The sequence below is a fragment of the Megascapheus bottae genome, chromosome 5, assembly GCF_031878675.1.
Source record: "Megascapheus bottae isolate mThoBot1 chromosome 5, mThoBot2.hap1, whole genome shotgun sequence".
Classification (NCBI taxonomy): domain Eukaryota; kingdom Metazoa; phylum Chordata; class Mammalia; order Rodentia; family Geomyidae; genus Megascapheus; species Megascapheus bottae.
Window position 1 is genome coordinate 22050590 of NC_143513.1, and position 25486 is coordinate 22076075.

Consider the following 25486-nt stretch of genomic DNA (forward strand, 5'->3'; position numbering starts at 1 on the left):
GTAAGTGAACTGTTTCCCTTGGTTATATCCAAGGGGGCAGCTTTCTTTTTTCTTCTTTTTTTTCCCCCAACACTCCTTATTTTCCTTAGGAAATAAAAAGTTGCTCTAAAAGCAGAGGGTAGCTTTGTGTAAAAAGAAATCCTACCTCTAAAAGCTGCCTTGAGAACTTGGAAGTGGCAGTTTTCTAGAGTGGATTTAGATGTCAGTATTAACAGACTCCAGGATATTTTGACACAGACTCTATGTTAGTATGTTAGGACATGCAAAACTATTTTAATGTGGCATGTCATATACAAGCAAGACAAATACATAGATTCTGATAAGGACCCAGGTTTAGATGCTCATATTGTACTTTAAGTAGCTTTCCTCTTAGGTCAGTGCCTGGGAGAATCTGAAAATCATTTCAATTAGAAAGAACAAAAGGTATTGAATACAAAATAGCACATATAGTAAAGACTATTTCCTGTTGTAAAAAAGCCACAAAATGAACTAATAATATTCAAGAGGTAGAATTTTAGTAGCAATAAGTTTGGTGTGTATAGCAAATTACATCTGCAAAGTTGTACAGTAGAGTGAGTGCCCATTGAGTTTTAGAGGCTCTTCAATTGAGAGTTCCACTGAAGGAAAAAGAACTCATAAAGGATACTTTCTTTTTAACAGTATGAATGTATACAACTGTGTGTATGGAAATAGCAAGTTTTGTGTATGGGAAAAGTTAAAGAACTTACTTGTTTTTCCAAAGAAGAGGTTTAGAAAGGTTGGAATCTTTCTAGTGCTGATCTAGAAGCAAATGGACTCCTGTCATCCCAGTGAAACCAACCCTTGACGTTTGCTTGTTCCTGTAAGCAACAGGCATTTACTGTGTGCAGTGAGAGTTAGAGATTAGGAAGAAAAATAAAAATGACTTAGATAATGAGCTGTTCCTTATGATTATGATTTAGTTAGTTAGGAAGTTTTAAAGGTAGGAAGCAAAGAGATTGGGGATTAGCCAAAGACTGTATATTGGTTTTTTAAAAGCCTTGCCTAATGTAGATGTGATCAAGCTTATGGCCTGTGACTGCTAATTAATTCTGTTAACAAGGTGACCCAGCAATAGTGTGTTTCTTGATTGAGAAGTACATAGCTCACATCAGGATTTAATAGTGGAACTAGGGTAACTTCTTACTCCTTTTTACCTCATGTCCATCTTGGCCATTTAGCACCTTGAAGATCCTTGAAAAGACTGGGTCTATGTTGCTTGCCTTGTTTTTCCAGGGGAAAATAGTAAAAGATATATGGTAATAGAGCTAAGACTCTCTTAAATATTTCTTATATATGGCAACTCCAAAGGACAGGGAAAAGACTGTATAAAATTGTACTTTCTCTTTAAATGTTTTATGCTGTCAGTCAATGTTAAATATTGTAACAATCAAGCAATATTCCAACCTCAGCGTGATCATGGGGATATGACTATTTACAGTGATGTCAATAATTAAACTAAAGACCACCCATTATGGCCATGCTAACAGTACATAATGCTAAAATAGGCCACACGTCTCAAAGTATGTGGTTAATTACTGTCAAAGTTACTGTGGTCTCATATTTACTCTCTATGTATCTGTGATATGCAAAATATAGAGACCCTTGGCCTCCAGGAGTTTACATTCTCATGGTGCTGTTGGTGCAAGCAAACTGCTTCTAGTTCTTGCATTGCTTGGCTATTAATTATACCATTTTGGAAGGATCCCTTGGCCCACAATTTTTAAAAGGCAGAGGGCTATGTTAAATTTCAGGGCATTAGTGCTTGAGTTTACATTGTGTTAGCTCTGCTCTTCAACTTCTTTTCCCCAGGGAACTGTGCAGGTAATGCTCATTTCTGTGAATAAGAGAAGAAACCATTCTACTGAAGAGCATTTTTACCATCTCCCTATACTGCATATGCTCAGTGGTAGAGCTGTCAACTAATGGCCAAGAAAACTTAGCATTCTCTAAGACTGTGCATCTCTCAATTCTGTCTTAACCTGTTTTTACATCATCTCTTACTCAAAGGACAGGATTTCCTTATAAGCCTTTCATAACTGGATATTGGTCCTAATTTTTAACCTGTTGTGTAGGGCGTGTGCATCTGTTCTGAAGCAGCATTATGATAGATGTGCCCACATTTCTAAGGAATTACTTTATTAGTTCATATTTTCAGTTGAAATTTTGCATGTATCGTTATTTTCTATAGTTCTTTTGAATCAAGGGGTTTACTCTGCATGTTTATTAGCACTGAGCCTAGTTAAAATGCAAGCAATAGTGGTGGCAGGTCCATACTGGATTTTAGAATATGAATATTCTGTTGCATGATTGAAATTCACACTTATTAGGTGATAATTTTATATATGCATTTAATAACAAAGCAATAGATACTTAAACCAATAATGTAGGTTTAGTCCAATTTTTTTGTTTCTATCTTCCATTGAAAATAGGAAGAAGATAAATGGGCAATTACAACACATTCAAACTGTCAGGAATAGAGCATAACAGGGCTCGTCCTCTTTTCTAGTTATTTCCCAAGCATGTTTAGAAACAAGACGCATACTAAGCATGTTGGCTAAGGAAATAAATTGCTCTGGTTAGAATAATCAGAAAGGTGCAGAGTTTCAGAATAGAAAAACAGACCAGTTTTTAGGGGACAGCAGTATACAGCATGTTAAATAACTAGATGCAGGGTTTGTCTGGTGAGGTTTATAGAGTTCAGTATGGAGTTGCTTAAAAAACTAGGAACTTGATCCAGATGGAGTAGAAGGTCTGGTGACTCCTGCGATCAGGCTTATACTGGATTGTGAAGCCAGCCTAGGCAACATAGCTAGGTTTAAAAAAAAAAATCCAGTATCTTGAGGGTGCATGGGACCAATACACGTGTACTTAAAGATTCGTAGGTAACCCAGCAAATTTCTATTGTAGTGCTGACCGGTCTTGAAGGACCCCACGGGAGGGAGCATTCCACTTGTCACACAAATACTCGTACCATCTGCAGTTTGAGTTCTCTCATTACTGTGTTTTGTTTTATAATCAAAGTTTTATTGCTGAATCAGCTAGACTGCACAATTTTTTTGTTTGTTTGTTTAAAGCAGCATGTGCATGTGCTGGTACTGGCTCCCCACCGCCCCCCTTCTCATACTAGTCTACCATGGAGTCAGCTCTGCTTTGTTACAGATTATTTTGAAAACATTGTCTCCTTTGCTAGTGGTATGTGGTCACTGACTAATTGATTTCTGCATGGGGCATTAGGCTTGATCCCAGCATGGACCCTCTCTGAGTTAAGAAAGGAATTCTAGCAGTATTTTGCTTTAAACAACAGTTGTAGTTTTTAAGGAAAAAAAAGTCGCCGTTGTAGTTTTTAAGGAAAAAAAAGTCGCCGCTCTGTAACTAAAAGGATTAATACTAGATTATCTTTCACAAAGGTTTAATTTACTCTCCTTTAAGTACCAAACTGCTCACTGTGTGCACTTGCTCTACATATTCTCCATTGCTCCATAAATAATGCTAAATGAATTTTTATTGGTTATGTTTGAAGTATTACAAAAGGCAGCTTGCTTTTTTAATCTATGCATCTTTGGGGAGTTTGAAGAAGAAATTATATTCCTTCATGTACAAAGGAACTATTGTATGAGTTTGGAAATTCTGCACCTATGTGTGTGTATATATATATATATATATATATATATATATATATATATATACCTTTAGCAATAAAGCAGCATGGGCTGAGACTGCACTGAAAAAAAAAATCACTGGCAGATTAAGCATCATAGCTTTTTGTTTGATTGGTTTTGTTAACATTTTTTAATTATCTTTAAGTAGTTATTTGAAGAGGTTTCCATTCAAAATATCAAATCAAGGTTTTTTAGAGGGGGGGCAGCTCAACATAATCAAAAGCTCTTGTTCATAACAATCTTAAAAATCCAATCTTGAGCCTCTGTGCAGAATTTCCACCACATTCTCAACTTTGAATCTCTAGTCTGTCTTTGTAATTCTTCTATAACTTTTTACCCTACACATCCACTTTTTCCATCTGAAAGTATATGTATCTATTTTCCCGAATACCATTTGAAAAGAAGCCAGAAGCTGAGTGCCAGTAATTCTAACTACCTAGGAGGCTGAAGTCTGAGGATTGATACTTGAAGAAGGCCTAGGAAGAAAAACTTATTCAATTCTTATCTCCAAGTAACCACCAAAAAGCCAGAAGTGGAGGTGTGGCTCAAGTAGTAGAGTACCAACCTTGAGCAAAACCTAAGAAACAGCACCCAGACCCTAAATTCAAACTCCAGTACTAAAAGAAAAAAGAAAGAAGAAAAAAGAGGAAGGAGGAGAAGGAGGAAGAGGGGGAGGAAGAGAAGGTAAAAGAAGCATCAGCAAGAGCATTTTCCAACATACATACAAAGAGGAAATGTAGAAATGATTTTTTTTCTGGTACTATGTAACAGTTCCCTAGTATTTCCTAGGGTAGGACTTAAAAAGTCTATTTTACGAGCCCAGGTGGTAAAATCAAAGCCAGTGCCTATAACTCACTGAGATGTTCTCCTGGAGAAAAATGAGTTAATCACAATGTACTTCCTGTTAGCCACAGACAGACCTGTCTCAGCAGACATCAAGCACATCAAGCGTTAGTTATTCTTTGTTGGTGGCTCCTCCACAAGCAATGAAATCTTGTTCCAACTCACTTTTCTTCTCCATCAAATGGGACCAACAAGGGTGTTAGAAGATATAATTGCTGTTTATAGAGAGCCTAGGTATCTTAGATGAAAGGCACTGGTGCGGGGTAAAGCATGTCCAAGATGACATAATGCTTTGATTAGTGGAATCCAAGGAAGAAAAATACACTCATCTCCTCCAAGAATTATCCTGACTGCTAGGAGAAGCACAGGTTTATTTCATGGAGGATTGTAGGAATTTTTCTGTCTTCTTTTGAACAGTGTCCACAATCTTGACTTTCACTCAAGGTTGAAAGTCAGACTTAAGCACAAAGGGAAATCTAACTCATTCCGGTCATGTAGCCTTCAAACCAGTGCTCCCACAGAGTCAGGCATTGGTAAGTACGGTAAGTACTCAGTAAATATCAGCAGTATGGTTCAATAAAATACTTCCTTTGCTCCAATAACTTGGTTAGTCTAAGAGTTTCAAATCACAAAGAAATAAACCAATCAATTACATGGCATGATTGTTTTGAGCTATAGAAAATGTTTATGCTACACCACATCTCAGCCATGTACTGGTGGCTCTTCCCTATAATCTTAGCTACAGAGGAGAATGAGATCTGAGGATCATGGTTCAAAACCAACTCAGGCAAAAACGTCTCCAATTAACTAGCAAAAAGCTTAATGTGGAGCTGTGGCTCAAGTGTTAGAGTGCCAATCCAAGGGAAGTACAAGACTCTGAGGTTTTAAAGCCCTAGTACCACACACACACACATATATTTAGCATATTTGGAATTAAGATCTCACATTTCCGTGGTCTGTCGTGTGTGTGTGTGTGTGTGTGTACTCAGAGCACAGGTACTATTCCTGAGATGTTTTGCTCCAGGGTAACACTCCACTACTTCAGCCACAGCTCTATTTCTGAAGATAAGAGTCCCACAGACCTTCTTGACTGAGATTGAACCATAATTCTCAGATCTCAGTCTGCTGAGTAGCTAGAATTACAGATGTAAGCCATTAATACATATTTTTACATTTCAATCATTTTCACTCACCTATAATCGTTATATGAAAAAAACTATAACCTATAAGAAAGACACCCATGGGCCGGGACTCTAGTCCAGTGGTAAAGTACTTGCCTAGCATGCATGAAGCCCTGGGTTGGATTCCTCAAAAACCACATAAACAGAAAAGGCAGGAAGTGGTGCTGCAGCTCAAGTGATAGAACAGTAGCCTTGAGAAAGCCCAATGCCCTGAATTTAAGCCCCAGGACTGGCAAAAAAAAAAAAAAAAAAAAAAAAAAAAAAAAAAAAAAAAAACACCTGTAATTAACAGAAACCATCTGTAGACCATTAATTGTCCTCTAAGTCAATTTTGGAAAATAGCAAGTGGGAATGTGGATATTTGCTGGTAGGACTGGAAAAAATGTATGCATAGGAGTTGATGTTATTTGGGCAGTGTTATTTTGCAGAGATAATGCAGCCCCCATGTGTTTGTACAATTTACATGAAACATCAAAGGAAGAGTTTGGTACAGCTGTTTGCTAGGATGGGATGACCGGGTCAGCCTTGCCCCATTGGCTGCAGCCAAGCTGGGGAACAGAGCTCAGTGGGTGGGACAGTATGGCAGTTAGCACAGCAGAGCTGAAGGCAGACAAGTGTCAAAATCCTATGTTCCTCAGCGCTCTAGAAAGTTCTAAGGTAGAGGGCAGCAGGACCCACAAGGAATCCATGTCCCAAGGGCAGCCTGGAATTTCCATTCCAAATGAACAGAGACAAATACCACCATGAACTCTGAGCTACAGGAACAATGCAGGTAAAAGTGGGGCACAAATAAACATAACTATATAGACATAAAAACCTATGACTCTATAAACATAATGTTTTATTTCTTAAATTAATATGTTTTTATGACATACAAACCCTTAGCCTAATTTTGATTAAGTTCTAAATACTAAGTCCCAGTGATTGTAAACAGAGATTCCCTCCTTGGACACTTGTTTGTTAAACTTGTCATTTAAAGTATGATGTAAAAATCAACGTTAATAAATTCTTAAAAACAAAAAAAAAGTGGGGCACAAGCAGAAGGCTTAATTGCAGGAAAAAGAAAGCAGTGACTGGGAGTGAGGCACAAAGGGAGGGGAGGAACGGGGACCCAGCAGAGCAAGTGTCTTCCTTGCTGAGAGCCAGCGGCAGAAGCCAGGCATGGAAGGCAATCAATGAAAACGGGCTGACTGTTTAATTAATTAACTCAATGGCTTATTTAGCTACGCTGGGTCTGTGGAATCCTTAAAGAAACTGTGGATACGTGTGTATGTAATATAGGCTGGGCTCTGTTGTGTCAGAATTCCCTGGGAAGCCTGTTTAAAGCACACATCCCAGGCTCCCTAACAAACTTAATGAATTCTAACCTCTATGGGCCAGACCCAGAAATCTGCACATCTCTGTAAGTGAAGCTGCCATTGAATGAGGATCTCTTGGTACCTCTGTGGAGGAAATTTACAGGGTGGTTGCATGTATTTTCCCTGAATATCGTGTCAAATGGACTTGTCTCCAATTGAACTGAATGGAGGTGATAAGAGTATTCGTGTGAATGCATCCCTAGATGGTCTGACTCACTGTCCAGGGAATGTGGCCCACCTCCACAGTGAACCATTTTCCCTTCTTTCTACTGACTGCTGTTGAGCAGGGCAGTCCCAGGTTCTGCACACTCCTATTGGCTGGACCTCAGGCACCAGCCATTGTAGCTATAATTAAGTCATCCATGTCAGACTTGATACCGCCGCCTAATTCTTTCCCAGCTCACCTCTCCTGCTATTGCTTGCGCCCTGTATGTGTTCTCTGGAGTGTTAGAGGTGAGTCTGGGGAGGAGTCTTAGCTGCCCTCCCATAGTAATCCAGATCAGATACTTTCTTCCCTCACAGAGAAGCAAAGTATTTAATGTGCAGTGGGTTACGCAAGTGCCAATGGCTTTGAAACCCCTAAGAACTTCCTTTTTTTGTTTTCACAAAAACACTGAATGAACTTCCTTTTTTCTGATTTCACTTTCAGAGTCATCTATTCTAATGACATTTTCCCATCAAATTCAGATGTAAGCACAAGTTCATCAAGTAAAACTGTTATGTTACAGTCCAAAATAAGTTGAATGGGACTAAGTATTTTGAATGTTTGGTATTTGGAGATCCAAATTCAACTAAAACTTGTAGCAATCAGAACCACAAAATGGACCCCATTTTGTGCCTTCCAACTTGCCCAAGTTCATTTACTGTGACTATGGCAGTCAATGACCAATAAGAAATTCTCTAGTCCTCTTTCCACAGCTAGATTCAGCATGGATTTTCAGGATGTGGCAAAGCTCCTTAATTCCAAACAAACAAAATAGTTTTATAGAATTGCCAAGTAGCAGTTCACAAAAATCAGCATTTCAAAAATCTTTGAGAAAAAAAGTTTTATATCATGCTTATCTACCTACCCACCTACCAACATACGTACATATATACATACATACATACATACATACATACATACATACATATGTAATTTTTTGTGCTGGTACTAGGGCTTAAACCCGGGGCCTGAGTGCTGTTGCTTAGGTTTTTCCCTCAATGCTGACTCAGTACTTCTTTTTTTTTTAATTGTTGGGGTGACTTACAGAGGGGTTACAATTACTTTCATCAGGTAGTGGGTACATTACTTCTTGAACATTATTACCCCTTTCCATGTTTTTCTCCCACTTTCCCTCCCCCCACCCTCTCCCATTCATCTTGTTTTTCCCTTACCTTCCCATTTTCAAATACACAAATAATGGTATATACAATATAATAGGTACCAAAGTCAGATACAGTAACAACATAAAATAAACCTTAAGGGGGAAAGAAGAAAAAAGAAATAGTACATTAAGAAAACAGTAACAAAAATAAACCTCTTGTTTCCATATCCTGGAGTTGATTTCGATTAGCTTCATCCTATATGGTCATATGTACATAGCTTTTGAGCTATCATGATCCTCTGTTAGGAGAATCCTAAACGTATACTAATTGTTACAAATGAGGGAAACCATGGAGCCTATATTTCTTTGGGTCTGGCTTACTTCACTTAATATGATTTTTTTCCAGCTGACTCAGTACTTCTTAAGCCACAGCTCTACTTCTGGCTTTTTGCTCATTGGATATAAGAATCTCACAGAGGGCCAGGAGTTTGGCTTAGTGGTAGAGTGCTTGCCTAGCATGCATGAAAATCTGGGTTTGATTCTTCGGTACCACATGCATAGAAAAAAGCCAGAAATGGGACTGAGGCTCAAGTGGTAGATCTCTAGCCTTGAGAAAATCCAAGGACAGTGCTCAGGCCCTGAGCTCAAGACCAGGACTGGCAAAAAAAAGAATCTCACAGACATTCCTACCTAGACTGGCTTTGAACCATGATCCTCAAATCTCAGCCTCTTGAATAGCTAGAATTACAGGCATGAGCCACTCATTGGCTCCCAGAGCTCTCTTGGCTTTTTCATTCTAAGTTAGCACTCTACCGCTTGAACCATTCCTCTACTTCTAAGACAGACAGACAGACAGACAGACAGGTAGGTAAATGTGTGTGTGTGTGTGTGTGAGTGAGTGTGAGTGTATACTCATACATATAGAGAAATATGACATTATCTAAATATCATGCACAAACATGTTATAACTTTATATTTTTACACATTTAAGTATAGCACTAAAGCATTTAATCCAAAATTTAGCTATGGAGAATTTCTTTCCTGACTTAAAAGAAAGAAAGAATTTTTTTTTAATATGGAAAAAAACAAAAAGAAAAATAGCTGGGTACAGTGGCTCATACCTGTAATCCTAACTACTCAGGAGGCTGAGATCTGAGGATCACAGTTCAAAACCAGCCAGGGTGAGATTCTTATCTCCAATTAATCTCTAGAAAATGTGAAAGTGTGGCTCAAGGGTAGGGTGGAAGCCTTGAGCTGAAGATCTCAGGGACAGTGCCCAGGCTCAGAGTTCAAGCCTCATGACCTAACCCCCCCCCCAAAAAAAAAAGATCTTGCTCTCCTCAAAAGAGAAGGAAAACATTGTATTATGGAACCTAAGTTGTCCTCAGAGTCGGATTTCTCCAGTGCACATGGTCTCAACTTGTGTATAACTACAAGGCCTCTTACTAGCATTATGTCAGCATTGAAAAATCAGACCTCAGTGATCTTGAGTCTCTTGGATAGAGTTCTTGCCAGTGACTAGTTTCCAGCTTCCTGAGTGATGAGAAGTAATTACAGGAAAAGCCAAGTGTGATCTTGGCCCCTGGGTCACAGTTATCACAATGTGTTCTTGAAGTCACGATTTCTGTGACGGTGACCTCGGGGTAGTAAAGAAGGCAGATTCCAGGTAGGCTATCTCAGAAATGTTTCCTAGATTCCATTCCTGAAACCTGCAGCTTGCAGGTGTTTCTCTAGCCTGCATCAATTTCCTTTTGCTGATGAAATCTTCAGAGGGGTTCTCGTTTCCTGGCAAGACCTCAGCTGATACATTTGCATTAGCTCCTGTAACAACATCCCCATAAAAGGACTAGTATCCCTGCTTGTGCTCTAAGGAAACTGAGGCATATTAAGGTTAATTAACTTGTCCATGGTCCTACTTAAGAGATGACAAACATGAATTTCTAACAACCTAACCCTTTAGTCCATTGTCCAGAGACTTCATACACTATCTTCACTTCAGTTGCTATAACAAAGCAACACAAGCAGAGGGCTTCTCAACAACAGAAATTCCTTTCTCACAGTTCCTGAACAGGAAATATAAGATCAAGGTGCCAGTCTGAATGGGTTTTGCTTTCCCTCACAATGCAGATAAATTCTCAATCTCCAATTCATTAAACTTAGGGAGCCCAACCTTCCTAAGAGATCTCTTAGGGAGATCTCTTGCCTAGTATGCTCAAAGCCCTGGGTTTGAACTCGAGTACCCCTCAGAAAAAATAAAGTAAAATAAACCCATAAAATCTCAGGAGTGAAGATTTCCTCCTCAGTCAAGCATCATTTCACAGAAAACACTTTGTCCCAGAGCACACCGTTCAGTAGGGGACAAGGTCAATTCTAGTTGATGCCAATTTCCCACAGCAGTCAGCAAAGTCATTTATCACCAGCCAGAAGGAAGCTGGTGCCCTGTCTACCCATGTAAGTCATTCCCTGAAAAGATGGAAAAATAGAATGACCTCTGGACATGGTTTCTTCTCTTAGAATAGGAAAAAAAAGAATTTCAGCACAGTTGGGTCTTATCTGATTTGCCTGGTAAATTACTAGCAGGGACCAATGTTGTTTATCAAATTAGCTGAGAGTTGAAACGTGTCCAGTAATGGTGGCCAATCAGAATTCCCACAGTCAAACAGCAACATTCAGGGAGAATTTCCAATAGCTTTCTTTTAAGTTGCTAAACGATTGTCTCATGCAAGAAATACTTTACATCCTTTAAGAGAGGCAGTTGACACTCTGCACCAAGGCAGATCACTTGCAGATGGTGAATGCAACCAGTCACTGGTCTAAAAGGCAGCCCTGGTGGCAGTCATTCTTTAGAAAGCTCTAAGCAGAGTCCCTCCATGGTGGAATTTTATTTCCAGGGTTGGGCCCAACCTGGCTATAATAAAGAGTCATTGCATGTGCTTGGAAGTATAAATGAAAAGTCATTCTGAACAGTAGTGTTGCCTTGAATTTTAGCTGAGCCTGAGCACTTCCCTTTCCATAAGAGGACATTGAAAGGAAACAAGAAAATATTTTATCCATTTATTTATTTATTTATCAGTCGTGGGACTTGAACTCTGGTCTGGGCTCTGTTCCTGAGCTCTTCTGCTCAAGGCTACTGCCCTACCCCTTGAGCCACAGCACCACTTTCCGTTTTCTAGTGGTTAATTGGAGATAAGAGTCTCATGGACTTGGTGTCCAGGCTGACTTTGAGCTGTGATCCTCAGAGCTCAGCCTCCTTAGTAGCTAGGATTACAGGTGTGAGCCACCACACCTGGCTAAGATCTGTTCATCATAAAGATGCACAGAGGGGTCAAGAAAACAGGCCCTGGGCTGGGAGTTTGGCCTAGTGGTAGAGTGCTTGCCTAGCATGCACGAAGACCCGGGTTCAATTCCTCGGTACCACATACATAGAAAAAAAGCTGGAAGTGGTGCTATGGCTCAAGGTAGAGCTCTAGCCTTGAGGAAAGCCAGTGCTCAGGCCCTGAGCTCAAGCCCAGAACTGGCAAAAAAAAAAAAGAAAAGAAAAGAAAACAGGCCCTGAGTTCATGCTGAAGACTGACAAAAAAAAATTTTTAAAGAGTACATTTCTTTTTAGACAATGTCACCCCTTCCTTGTTCTCCTAGTTTTCCCCTCCCATGCTCAACCATAAGCTGCATAGTTCATTTTCAACATATTGTCCAGTGAATTGCTAACTTTGTTTACCCTTTGCCCTTCCATTGCTGTGCCTTCCCTTACACTCCCAAAAAAACACATAACTGAACAAACAAGACAGCAAGAAAAGTTAACAAAAATAGCAACAAAAAGAAAAGGAAAAAACTCTTGTTTCCATTTTCTGGTGTTCATTTCAATAAATATGATTTTGTATGATCAGATGCAAATAGACATTGTGTCTTTCTGTTCTCCTCTCCTAAGGGTATCGTCCTTTGAGCAAGAGCTTTATCTTGTGTGACTGTCGTTCTTAATGTACTGTTATTTCTCTTCTCTTTTTTTTTTGCGCTTTGGTTACTATATCTGACTTTGTTACCTGGTATATTGTATATATGTTTATTTGTTTATTTGAAATAGGAAAGGGAAGGGGGAAAACAAGATGATTGGGAGGGAGTGGGGGGAGAGAAATGGGAATAAAAACATGAAAAGAGGTATCAATGTGTGAAAAATAATGCACCAACTACCTGGTGAATGTAACCATAATCCCTCTATACATTATCCAAACAATAAAAATAAACAATAAAAAAGAGTATCCTCCTTTGGCCTCACTGTATGTGAGTACCTAAAGACCTGTATAAGTTATTATGGCCAATGTATTTTAGATCTAGCTTCCCTATATAAAAGCAAACATGTACATTTCTATCTCTGAGCTTGGCTTACCTCACTTAACATGATTTCTTCTGGATTCATCCATTTCCCTGAAAATGACATAATATTATTCTTTCTGATGGCTATGTAAAATTCCATTGTGTATAGTCACCACACTTTTTGGATGCACTCATCTATCATAGGGCATCTAGGCTGTCCCATAACTTGGCTATGGTGAATAGTGCAGCAATAAATATGGATGTGCAATCCAGGATAGCATAAAGACACTTGCACAACCATAGTCTTGTGCTCCAAAGGAATTTGAGTGGATCATGGGGAAAATCTATGTTTAATTTTATGAACCCCCTCCAGACTGCTGTCCAGAGTGGCTGTACTAGTTTACATTCCCACCAATTAGCACTAGTTTTGTTTGTTATTGTTGTTATTAGCCTTTGAGGGGGAGGAATAGGGTCTCTTTTCTCTTTGTACAAGCCTGGACCATAATATTCCTATGTTAGGAATACCATTAGCTGGGACCACAGATGTTAACCACCATCTCCAAGATTTCGTCTGTTAAGAAGAGTCTCCATGGCTTTTCTATGCAAACTGGCCTGGAACTATGATCTTTCACATAGTGTGGGAGGACAGGGCCCACCAGGGATCCAGCTATTGGTTGGAAATGGATCTTGAAAACTTTTTCTGATCTGTCCTTGAGCTGCGATTCTCCCATTCCAGCCTCTAGAGTGGGTAGGATTACAGGAGTGAGCCACTAGTGCCCAGCTCTGAAGACTACATTTGATTCTATATAGATGGATGACCTTTGTTCAATGTTTGGCACTTTTCCTTTTATAGTTTGTCGTTGATGTAGTCGCAGTTGTCTTAGTACTGATCATTTTGAAATAGGACAACTATGTCATTATTCATCCATTAGCTTTCTAAGCCAATGTTGATGGAGTCCTTGGTGGGGTTTCTGTCACTGAACATGGTGAATTCTGCTGGGTGCCTAACTCAGGACCAATTGAATTCCTCTAGGGGGCTTTAGGGATGGCATTAGTGAACTTCATATGAGACAGTCAACTTATGCAGAGAAAGGTTTATTTTGGCTTCTAGTTTGGGAGGTTTTAGTGCATTGTCAATTGCCCTCATTGCTTTGGGCCTATGGCAAGGTAGAGCATCACAGTGGGGAGCTTCAAGTGGAGCAAAGCCATTCATCTCAGGGCTAGGAAGTGGAAAGGAAAAAGAAGAAAGAAGACTCCTACCTTCCCCTTCTAGCTCACATGCACTATGACCATAAGACCTCAAGCTCTTCTCCTAGGCCCCATTCCTTTGGGGGCCATGGGGGGGCAGTCATGGGGCTTGAATTCAGATCAGAGCTTGGGCACTATTCTTGAACTTTTTTTGCTCAAGGCTTGTGTTCTACCACTTCAAGCCACAAGCTCTACTTCCAGTTTTCTGGTAGTTAATTGAAGAGAAGAGTCTCATGGACTTTCCTACCCACTCTGGCTTCAGCCACAGTCCTCAGATCTCAGCCTCCTAAGTAGCTAGGAAGAGGTGTGAGTCATTAATGCCTGGCAGATGTGCTCCTTAAAGTCCTACCACCTCCCACTGTCATCCTGGACATCAAGCCTTTAACACACAGACCTTTGGGGGACACTTAAATCTAGACTACAGCAGGGACCTATGGGAAGACTTTAACCCAAAAAGCTTAGCATAGGTTCAACCAGGAGAATGAAGAGAAAACTTCATCCAAAAGCTGTTCTGCTTGTTCTGTCTGACTTCCCTGGTTTCTGTGAGCCCCATCAGTGACACCACAACAAATCTCCTTCATCTTATATCCCTCCCTTCCTTGGACATTTACTTCTTCATTGGTGTGCCACCACTGAGGCTTAAACTCAGGGCCTGAGTGCTGTCCTGTAGCTTTTTCACTCAAGGCTGGCACTCTACCTCTTGAGCCACAGGTGACTTTTTTCTGGCTAATTTGTTGCCTGTGCTGGCTTCTAACTTCAGTTCTCAGATCCCTGCCTCCAAAGTAGCTAGGATTCCAGGTATGAGCTACTGGGAACTTGGACGATTCTGGTGGACAGAAAGATGGAAAGAAACAAGAGTGAATGTTAACAAAAGAAAATCCTACATTTAATGATATTTTACCTTAAAATTCTCCAAGACTAAACTATACTGGTAAGTTTCTCAAATCACATCCACTAACAGAGTCTCTAGGGAACATATTTCAATTCTCAGACTCTACCCTGAGACATTCTGCTTCCCTTGGTCTATGTTAGGGCATGAGAATCCATATTTTAAACATAGTGCCTGGATAATTGTGATGGGCAGCTAGGCTTGGCAAAGATAGATATAAATTATGCAATTATATCCAAATTATTGTGACCCATATAGCAGTCTAATAAATTTGGATGTAACCCTTTGGGGAAAAAAGTCTCAGAAAAAAATTGCTATCATAAAAGAATTAAATTTATCCTTAAGGGTAAGTCAATTAATCTCAGTAAACACATTATAGTCACTGCATTAAGTAAAAAAAAAAAAGTCTGCCTAATCAATAATGAAATAAGCAGGGAGAGGACACTTTAAAGCCTGCAGGAGATTTTATAATTCAAACACTAGCCTAGGTTCGATAAATATTTTATAGGCAATCAATTTGATCTTATTCTACTTGAGAACTGAATAAATGCCTATGTTTCTATTTGGCAACATGGTGGGGGGAGGGAGTTTTATCTTTTTAGTTGAATTGGAAGACTACACTGTTGGTTAAACTAATGTGAAATTTTCTCTCCAGATGAGTATTAGCCAACCTTAAGACGTTTGGTCACTTTCTTTCCTTGGTGTAAGCCACTTCATATGACCAAACCAGCCTTTGGGCACTAGCACTACATAGGTAGACATGTTTTGGAAATTATTGTACCTCTTAACCTTACAAAACTACAAAGTGAAGGAAAGAAATAAGGAACTGTAAGTTTTTCTCACTGATCAATTTATAGAACCAAACAAAAAGACCAGCTGCTGAGCACAAGTGTCTTACATCTATAATCCTAGCTACTCAGGAGGCTGAGATCTGAGGATCAGAGTTCAAAGCTAGCCAGGGTAGGAAAAATCTGTGAGGCTCCAGGGGGTGAAGGAATGGCCCAAGTGATAGAAAGTCAGCTTTAAGCAAAAAAGCTGTGTATAGGGCTATAAAAGCTTATGGTTTGTTTGTTTTTTTAATCCCAACCTAAATTGAGTAATGCTCTGTAAAGAATAAAAATGAACTCAAGGGCCGGGAGTTTGGCCTAGAGGTAGAGTGCTTGCCTAGCATGCACGAAGACCCAGGTTTGATTCCTCAGTACCACATGCATAGAAAAAAGCCAGAAGTGGTGCTGAGGCTCAAGTGGTAGAGCTCTAGCCTTGAGAAAGTCCAAGAACAGTGCTCAGGCCCTGAGCTCAAGCCCAGGACTGGCAAAAAAAAAAAAAAAAAGTCAAACCAGTAAGAAGGTCTTGGAGATTAGCGGATTTATGGAGAAACCCTCTCAAACAAGGATTTCAGACTGAAAATCACGCATTCCCAGTTGCAGGACAGGTTAATTGAACTTCGTGTGAAAGTGCACTAGAGAAACTCTACAGGAGACGCTTGGAGAAACTGGCGGTCGGTTGAAATTTGTCGCCGCTGCTGCTGCTGTTTTCCAGGGAGAAGTAATGTTTCAAGATCCTTTCACCTATTTGCGTCCCCGACCTACTTCTCTGCCTGCGACTTGAAGCAGGGAGTCGGTGAGGTGTGGCGGGAACTGCAGTTGAGTGGCAGCGCCTCTAGAGGGCGCTTTGCTCGCCTGACCTCCAGCTTCCGGGAGGAGGAGGGGAAGGAAAGAACGTCAAACCTGCAAGCCCACAGACCACCAGTTTAAGACCCTGCAAGCTGCCCCCGTGGGGACAGTGCCCCCCGTAGAGAGAAAACGATAAAGAAAAAAGAAAATCCAAAAGCCGAGTGCTTTGCTTCCACCACAAGGAGGAACGTACACACAACGGCACTGCAGCGTGGCGCCTTGATGCCCGGCCCCCGCCCCAGCCCAGCCCCAGGGCGGCTGAGCTCCCCCTCCACACACGCCGCCCTCCCGCGGCCGTCGGCGCTGCGGCTTGAAAAGGATGTCCTGTTGAGTAGAGCAGCGTTTCTAAGCCGAATGATCAGAGCAGCTCTGTCTCAGAGGGGAGCCAAGGGGTTGGGTGGGGGTGGGGAGGCTCCAGCAGCCTGCGTGTCCAGCCACAAGAACCAGGAAAGGCCTGGGACCTGGGCCTACAACCTTACCATGGGCACAGCAGCCCACAAGAGGCGAGAGGACACCACCACCCGTGGAAACTGCTGAGATCAGAAGGCCTCAGATCAATAGATGGGTGATAGATAGATAGATAGATAGATAGATAGATAGATAGATAGATAGATAGACAGACAGACAGAATCTTACCCTCGGCTGTTCACTCCCTCCCCTCAGAGAGCAGAGGGGAAAAGAGGTAGATGCAGATTACAAATGAATGTCTATTTTTACAATGCAAAGAGTATGTGACTGAATGTGCAGGGAAACGGATGGACCTAGAACAAATCATGTCAACCTCAGAGAGACAAAAGGCTCATGTTTTCTCTCATATGTGGAAACTAGATCTAAAAATACGTGTCAAGTTGTATAGGATTCTAGGCATTCAACCCGATGAGACCAAAGGAGGATAGTGTTCCAGGAGGAACCCATATAAGATCATATAAGATGATGTTTATCAAAATGAATTCTAGGAAATGGTTTTAAAAAAAAAAGAATGTGATTGAATAAATGGAACCAAAGAATGCATGTGCTTTGAGGATTCATATGTGAGAATTATATAAAAATTCAGAGCTTTGAATCTTTATTTATTTATTTATGTTGCCTTGAACTCAGGGCCTGAGCACTACCCTTGGGCTTTCTCAAATCTAGAGCTCTACCACTTGAGCCACAGCACCACTTCTGGCTTTTTTTTTTTTTATGTGTGTGGTACCAAGGAATCAAACCCCAGTCTTCGTGCACTCTAGGCAAGCACTCTACCACTAGGCCAAATTCCCACCCCTGAATCTTTATTAAGCCAGAAAAATTACTTCAGAGTTAATACAAATTTCTCTCTCTCTCTCTCTCTCTCTCTCTCTCTCTCTCTCTCTCTCTCTCTCTCTCACACACACACACAAACACACACACTCTCTCTCTCTCTTTCTCTCTCACACACACACACACACACACACATACACACACACACATTCTCTTCCTCTCTTTGACATATATACAGGTTTTTCCTGAAGTTATTAGAAGCAAATATTTACTATGACTAAAAGTTTTTTTTATTTTAGATGAAATGATAAAACACACCTGTGTAATGACTGAGGATCAGTATAGGGCAGAATGTAATTAGAACCTAATATAGATCTGAACTAAAGTCCTAACAATACTCAAAAAAAAAAAAATGCTGGGCGAGAGCAAGGGAAGGGGTGACATTGTCCAAAAAGAGATGTACTCTTTGCCTGACTTATATAACTGCAATCCTTCTAAACACCACCTTTACAATAACAATAAAAGTAGTTTTTATAAAAAGAGAAAACAGAACTGAGAGTCAGAGTTACCGCTTCAGTGAAAGGTTTCTTAGATGCCGTGAGACTTTAGTTGAGCTCTGAAAATAATTTAGTTAATGTATGTGGAGTTAAGGACAGTGGGAATTTACTTCAGGGGAAATAAGAGAAAAAGCACTAAAATTGGAGCAAGAGTGTACAATAAGAAAACCCGGTACTCTCCACAACCTGTAATGATGCACAGAACTATGCCCTATGTCCCCTGTACTAGATACTCATTTATTACTCTGTAATATTGCCGCACAGAAACCCAAGGAGGCAAGTTCAATTTTAGAAACCAGAAGAGAAGGGTTTAAAGGGTTTCAGCAAAATGTTTTTGTTGTAATCAGAGCCAGCTAGGACTTCAGCTAAATCTTCTGAGTACAGAGCCTACACCATAAACTCCAACGTTTTTATGTGAATCTGTGGTTGAGGGCTGGATTGACAAAGTTTCCAACTGTGTTCTTGGCCAGCAGGGAGAAAGCAGGGGAACTAGACTGAGGTCATCTGACAGCCCAACTAACCTAATTCCTATCTTCCTACTCTCCCTGTTTCACATACTCATCGAACACATGCACACAATCACCACTGGCACTCACAGCCGACACTGACATAGGAAAGGGGGAATTAGGAAGTGTCCAGCCTGCACTGATGGCTCACACCTGTAATCACAGCTATTTCAAGGCTTAGATTTGAGGTTGAAGGTTGAAAGCCAGCCCAGGCAGGAGAATCCATGAGAACAGTATCTCCAATTAACCAGCAAAAAGCTAGGAATGAAGCTGCTGCTCGAGTTGTATAATGTCAGCCACGAGCAAAAAATCTAAGGGAATATGTGCGGCCTTGAGTTCAAGCCCCAGAACTCATACACACAGAGAAACACACACACACACACACACACACACACACACACACACACACACACACTAGTCCCTTCTAAAATAGGAATTGGAGAGCAAAGACGAAAGAGAGCTCAAAATGCTGCCTGTCCTGGTTTGGGTTTGAAATGACCTCAAGGGCTCTGGTGTAGCAGGCTCAGATCCCAGCGCAGCGCTGCTCAGAGGCAGGGGATTTAAGAGATAATTGGCTCACGTAGATTGGTTCATTGATGGAACCTTACTGTCATGGGTTTGAGGTGAGGGGCTTGTAACAAAAATGAGCTCTCCCTCTTTCCCGCTCCCTCAAGCTGCTTCATACGAGCCAATAAGATGCGCATTTATTCCCCCATGAGTCTCCACCATGATGCCCTGTTTCACCACAGGCTGAGAAACAATGGAGCCAAGTGACTATAGACTGAAACCATGAACCCCCCCAAAAAATCTTTCCTCGTTTTGAAGTTGTTTAACCCCAGGTATTTTGTCACAGCTTTGGGAAGTGGAATAACACATAGAACAAGGTTTCTCAGAGGGTAGTCTTTAGCATTCAAGTCCCAAGAAAACTTTCTAAAAATGTAGATTATTCAATAGGTTAAGCATAACACTACTGTACAATTAAATGCATTTCTCTGTATGTACCCATGAGAAATAAGAGTAGGCACTTCAAGAAAATTTTTAAATGTCCGGTTAGCCCAAAGGTGAAAACAATCCCAATGTCACTAGATGGATAAATAAGCAGAGTGAGGGGAGGGGGAAGTATTCAGCCTTCTTATGGGTAAATCTAAAGGCCTTGTGCACAAAAAAGTAAGCCAATCACAAAAGAACAAATACCATGTGATATTAATTTTATTAAGATTCAAGAGAAGGGAAATCTAAGAGACAGAAGGCAAAACAGAGACTGACAGGGACTAAAGAAAAAAGACAGTAGGAAGTTACTCTTTAATGGGCTCAGAGTTTCTGGCAAGAAAAATGAAAAAGTTCTAAGCTAGAAGATGATGATGGTTAATGCATTTAGTAACACTGAAATTTGTACTAGAAAATGCTGAAAACAGTAAGTTTTACAGTATACATATTTTACTAATATAAAAATAGAAAAAGGAATGAATAATTCATTTACTCATTCTTTTTACAATGGACCTTTGTGATATTTCCAGTTTTGCTTATTTATTGATTTATTTAATTGCTATTGTAGACAGTGCTACTGTAAACATTTCCTTTTATTTCCTTGGTACATGTGTATAAGAAATTCTGTAGAATATATGACTAGAAATGGAATTGCTTTGTCAACTTTATTATGCCAAAATATTTACAGAATGGTTGTATTGTATTATATATGTCATAAAAATTATTTGTAGAAGATATCCATAAAATGCTGAGTTGAAGTACAGGAAAGTGGGTGAATCTCTGAACTTACTAGGCAATATAGAAGGATGGATATTAAAAGGCCAGGTGCCAGTAGCTCATGCCTGAAGTCCTAGCTACTCAGGAGGCTGAGTTCTGAGGATTGTGGTTCAAAGCCAACTCAGGCAGAAAAGTCCATGAGACTCTATCTCCAATTAACTACCAAAAACCTGAAAAAAAGAGCTGTTACTCAAAGTGGTAGAGCACTAGCGTTGAGCAACAAAGCTCAAGGAAGGCTCCCAGACCTTGAGTTCAAGCCTCAGAACAGATGGAGAAAAGGAGGAGGAGGAGGAGCATGAGGAGGAGGAAGAAGAGAAGGAGGAAGAGAAGGAGGAGGAGGAGGAGAAGCATGAGGAGGAAGAAGACAAGGAGGAAGAGGAGGAGGAGGAGTTGATCAAAGAGACCTTTATCAACAAATACCTTCCATGTTCCACCATTTTTTTTTCTGGGCATCTAGTTTGCGACCACTGGCCAATAGACACCCACCAGTGTCTATTAGCCCCACCACCACCACAGGATTTGTGAAACAGTTTTATTGAGCCCTATTTGTCAACTTGTCTTAGTCTGATGGAACAGAGCACCTCCACACAACAAATTATCAGTTTCTTAACAGCAAGGCAACAAGGAATAAAGGAAGGCCAGAAAACAAGAGACCTGTAAGACAATTCCCCAAGGCTCAGGAAAGTAGCTCGGAGGACATAAAGTTTTGTCCACATATGCTAACTTTTCCACAGCTGAGGAAGCAAAAAAGCAGCGGCCTTAGGTTTTAGTCACTGAGCTAAAATACTGAAGGACATTCTGTTTCTAAGGGGCCCTGGAGCAGAGCCTGGGTTGGTCCCAGCTGGTCTTTTCCTTCTCTGGATATCACAGGTTTTACAGTGACTTGGGAACTACTTGGAGAAAGGGAGAGAACTGGATCTTCCTAAGGCTATCTGAAATAGTGTCCTATAGGATGCTGACGGCTCTGGAAACTCCTGGGGAAGAAGTGCTGGATCGTGGTTCAAAGCCAGCCTAGGAATGAAAGTCTGTGAGACTCTTATCTCCAAATTAACCACCAGAAAACTGGAAGTGGTGCTGTGTTTCAAAGCGGTACTGTGCTAGCCTTGAGCTGAAGAGCTCAGCACTCAGGCCCAGAGTTCAAGCCCCTCAGCTGACAAAAACAAAATGTATAGACACAGCTGCAGTCAGATCTCTCTTGATGACATCCAATGGATGTGAAATAAACTTTATTATTTTTTTGGAAGTACTGGGGTTTGAACTCAGAGCCTCAAACTTGCTAAGCAAGCAATTTCCTGCTTCAGTTACAACTCTATTCATTGCATATCACTTTTTTCCTTTCTTTCCGTGTGTGTGTGTGTGTGTGTGTGTGTGTGTGTGTGTGTGTGCACTCATTCATGAACTTAAGGCTTGGACACTGTCTCGTAGCTTTTTCACTCAAGGCTGATACTGTTCTAGTTGAGCCATGGTTTCACTGCCAACTTCTTGGTGATTAATTGGAGGTAAGAATGTCACAAACCTTTTTCCTGCCTCAACTGGCAATCAATTGTGATCTTCAGATCTCAGCCTCCTGAGTAGCTAGGATTATAGTCATGAACCACATGCACCCAGCCCCCCCTTTTAATACAAAAATATTTTTTAAATTTATAGAATTTTTTTCATTTTTTTATTTTAAATTTTTTTTGTGTGTGGGGGTCATGAGGTTTGAACTCAGCCTGGGTGCTGTCCCTGAGCTCTTCAGCTCAAGGCTACTGCTCTACCCTTGAGCCAAGTCCCACTTCTTGTTTTGTAGCAGTGAATTGGGGATGGGAGTCTCAGGTCCTTTTGTTCCCTGGGACTGGCTTTGAACCTTGATCCTCAGATCTCAGCCTCCTGAGTAGCTAGGATTGCAGCCACCGCACCCAGTAGCACAGGGAAGAATTTTTAGTTTCAAAAGCAAAATGCATTCCTGTAATTGCAGTTTGGCACAGCAAGTATTCCTTTACACACACCAGTTCCAAATTTGCAACCCACCTTGTTGTATTTCAATATCAGCTATGCCAACTAATCATCTCTCGACTATGAAAAGATTTCCTGGCAGGCTTTCAAAGACAAGGACAGATGGCACCTCACTGGGATGCTTCCAGCTCTTTGTTTTAACAAATATTGACACATTTATAGAAAACAGATCCAGATCCTGTTTCTTACTAACCCATCTTGGCAACCCTGCAGGCCTGAAGGGATCTACTTCAAGAGAATTGGGAAAATGTTCTTAGCACTAAATTATAAATCCAACAGAGTAATGTTCTTGGTTAATTGGTGCTTGTAAAAGTCACCAAGTAATAAATAATACTGAGATACTGTGATTCCCAACACTGTCAAACAGAAATTAGCCCAGCTACTCAGGAGGGTGATATCTGAAGATGTGAGTTTGAATCAAGACTGGGCAGGGAAAAAAAAGAGAGACTCTTATCTCCAATGAAGCAACAAAAAGCTGGAAATAGAACTGTGGCTCGAGTGGTGGAATGCAAGCTTGAACACAAAATCCAAGATTTTGAGTTCAAGTCCAAATACCCGAGTACTGGCACAAAAACAAAACAAAACAAACCACAGAAATGAGGCAGGATAGAAATAGGAGAGAAAAGAGAAGTACTCTCAAAAAAGTTCTAATAGCTTTTGACCGGAACCGCCATCTTGCAGTAATTTGCCAAAATGACCAACAACACAAAAGGAAAGAGGAGAGGTACCCGGTACATGTTCTCTAGGCCCTTCAGGAAGCATGGAGTTGTTCCTTTGGCCACATACATGAGAATCTACAAGAAGGGTCATATTGTAGATATTAAGGGAATGGTACTGTTCAAAAAGGAAAGCCTCATAAATGTTATCATGGCAAAACTGGAAGAGTCTACAATGTTACCCAGCATGCGTTGGCATGCAAGTTAAGGGCAAGATACTTGCCAAGAGGATTAATGCGCTTATTGAGCATATTAAGCACTCTAAGAGCCGAGATAGCTTCCTGAAACAGGTGAAGGAAAATGACCAGAAAAAGAAGGAAGCCAAAGAGCAAGGAACCTGGGTTCAACTGAAGCGCAGCCCGCTCCACCCAGAGAAACACACTTTGTGAGAACCAACGGGAAGGAGTGTGAGCTATTGGAACCTATCCCCTATGAATTCATGGCCTAAAAGATGTAAAATAAATAAATAAATAAAGCCCTGTGGACTATAAAAAAAAGTTCTAATAACCATATAAAAATTAAATCCTTTCTGAAATAAATGTCAGTAAAAGTAATGTTATATATAGTCCTAGACTATCAGAGACTATTTACTGTAGAAGTAGGATGTGTTCCTTTGTTTGTAAGTGACTAAAGGTTATTATCTATGGTCCTATCTGGAGAGAAATTGGCAAAAAATCTCACCCCCAAAATTTTCATTATTTGAGACTTTACATTATATAACAAGATATGTACCCCAAAACAGGTATAAGAGGAATTGTTTATAAAAGTGAAAAGTTGATAATAACCTAAACATTTCATAATAAGAAATTGTTTAGTTACTAAGAGAACCATCTAGACATATGGATACTCTGCAACCTGTGTTGATGACAGTGTGAAATTGTGTTTATATGGAAGATGGACTCAACCCAAAAAGGTGTGTGTGTGTGTGTGTGTGTGTGTGTGTGTACGTGTGTCCCAGCCCTGGGGCTTGAACTCAGGAACTAGGTGCTGTCCCTGAGCTTGTTTTGCTCAAAGATAGCACTCTACCAGTTGAATGAGAGCCCAACCTCTGGCTTTCGGGGAGATAGTTTATTGATAAGAGTTTCACACACTTTCCAATCTGGGCTGGCTTTAAACTCTGATCCTCACAACTTAACCTCCAGAGTAGCTAGGATTACCGGCATGAGCTGAGAGGATTTTTTTAAAGCAATTTCAGAAAAAACAATTTATTACAAAAGCCAATGATAATATTCTTATAAAAAGTATATAAATCCTGGGGCTGGGAGTTTGGCCTAGTGGTAGAGTGCTTGCCTAGCATGCATGAAGACCCAGGTTCAATTCCTCAGTACCACATACATAGAAAAAGCCAGAAATGGTGCTGTGGCTCAAGTGGTAGAGCTCTAGCCTTGAGAAGGACCAAGGACAGTGCTCAGGCCCCAAGTTCAAGCCCCAGGACTGGCAAAAAATAAAAAAGTATATAAATCCTAAGTTATAAATATATATTTAGAAAATAACAATTATACATATATATATATGACATCAGAAAAAATTGTCTTTGGATGGTAGAATTCTAGATAATTTATTCATTTCTGTGTGGGTTCTGGAGTTGGAACTTAGATTCTGAACATTGTCTCTGAGCTTCTTTTGCTCAAGACTAGCACTCTACCTCTTGAATCAGAGCTCCATTTGTGGCTTTTTTGTTACTTCCTTGGAGATGAGTCTCACAGACTTTCCTGACTGGGCTAACTTTGAACTGTGACCCTCGGATCTCAGCCTCCTGAGTAGCTAGCACCACAGGTGTGAGCCATCAGCACCGGACGCCAGAGTGTATGACAGGAATAAAGGAAGGGATGGCAGGAGTCTCCTCAGACTAGCCACTGCCCACCTGAGCAGACTCCTCTTGTTTCCCAAGATAAACCTCAAGGACCCATAAGCCTCTTAAGTACCCATAGTTCAAAATCCAAGTTCATCCACCTGTCTGCCAGGCTGGACCTTCGGGGTACCCCTCACTCAGTGACACCCAAAGCAGCCCCAGCTTTACTCAGGAGGAAAAGTCCATTTTACTCCTAGCTTTAGTAAGATATAGCTGACAAAGAAAATGTGTGTTCAAGGGAATACAATGTGATGATTAGATATATGTATGTATTACAAGACTTTTTTTTTTTTTTTTTGCCAGTGCTGGATTTGAGCTCAATGTCTGAGCACTGTCCTTGGACTTTCTCAAGGCTAGAGCTCTACCA

At 40.6% G+C, this 25486-nt stretch overlaps 1 pseudogene; it reads left to right on the plus strand.

Moving 5' to 3' along the window:
* The first annotated feature begins 23241 nt into the window (after positions 1-23241).
* On the plus strand, positions 23242-23715 carry LOC150063096 (large ribosomal subunit protein eL21 pseudogene; annotated as a pseudogene).
* Positions 23716-25486: the final 1771 nt, after the last annotated feature.